Source organism: Malurus melanocephalus, unplaced genomic scaffold, assembly GCF_030028575.1.
Source record: "Malurus melanocephalus ecotype Western Australia unplaced genomic scaffold, MMel_1.1 scaffold_69, whole genome shotgun sequence".
Lineage (NCBI taxonomy): Eukaryota > Metazoa > Chordata > Aves > Passeriformes > Maluridae > Malurus > Malurus melanocephalus.
In genome coordinates this window covers 303,455-304,682 of record NW_026623301.1, presented here as the reverse complement: position 1 = coordinate 304,682, position 1,228 = coordinate 303,455, and positions in this window count along the sequence as shown.

Below are 1,228 nucleotides of genomic sequence, written 5' to 3'. Positions count from 1 at the left end.
AGGATTCCCCAATAAGAAACTTAACAAATGCAGTAATGTCCCCCTATTCTAATGAGTCCCCCGCTGGATGAGGCCAGAGCCCAGTTTACACAAGATGTTCTGGACAGAAGGCTTCACTCAAGGCTGGAGCCTCAGGTTTGAGATAGCACAGGGCACACTGACTCCTTCCTCAGGATGTTTGGTCTCTGTGCCCAACAGAACTCCTAAACTAAGCTGGAATATCAAGCTTCAGGAATTACAAACATGTGGGCTAAGGGGTACAGGCGGATGCATAGAGGGTACAGAAAGCATAAAAAGGAAAAGCAAAAATCATCAGGCATCAGCTAGTTTAAGTGTAACATTTTAAAGTCATGTGTGCTAGAAATCAAGCCCAAGTGCATTGCCCTGCCTGGGTCAGACCTATCAGCACAGCCATGATCTGAAGAGGATATCTCTACTAGGACATAGCACAACTAGAAAAGAGAGTAATGAGGAAAACCAGAAGTACAAACCTGCTCCCAGAGAAGGAGCATTGGATACGCCAGGGCTTGTCAGCTTGGAAGAGATTATAAGGAATATGACTGACATCTATAAAATCCATCAGCACAATAGCTGAGTATGGTTCAAGTGCTCACTTATTCTTCTTATAAGGGAAGTGTCATTTTAAGCTGGGAGAAGCCATGTTCAAAATGAAAAAGGTTACTTCTTATGTAACTGTTGAGGGGTAAACTGGACAAGTCTCATGAGAAGAAATTCACTGACTTACAAACAGACAGAAAACATACACCACCAGTTGCAGATGGCTGGGGAATGGGAGAGGATTAGGAGGCATTCCCACAYATGTCTTACCCGATGAGCAGCTGCTCCTGTGGGCTGAAAAAAAAGAACTGTCTTGTTCTCATACAACAGTATTCTCTGCATTTCACTAAAAATGTAGCATTGTTTCCTTAAGAAGTGGAGCTTCATAATTCTCACAACGTTTTGCAATGCACAAATCAACTTTTATGCACGAAATTTGGCTGTTGCTAAACAGTTTGTGTGGAAAGTTTTTCATTTTACTSCATTTTCAGTTTTGAAATATGAAGATGATACATCATCCTAATTGCAGATGCATTATGCACACATGAATGTTAGAACTGGTGCAAGCTTTCCCTGTATTTCTAAAGTATYTAATTAGTGCAGTGATAGACATATTCAAGCCCTGACTAACACCAGCATTTAATATTTTTGTTTATAGCAGATGTAAGAC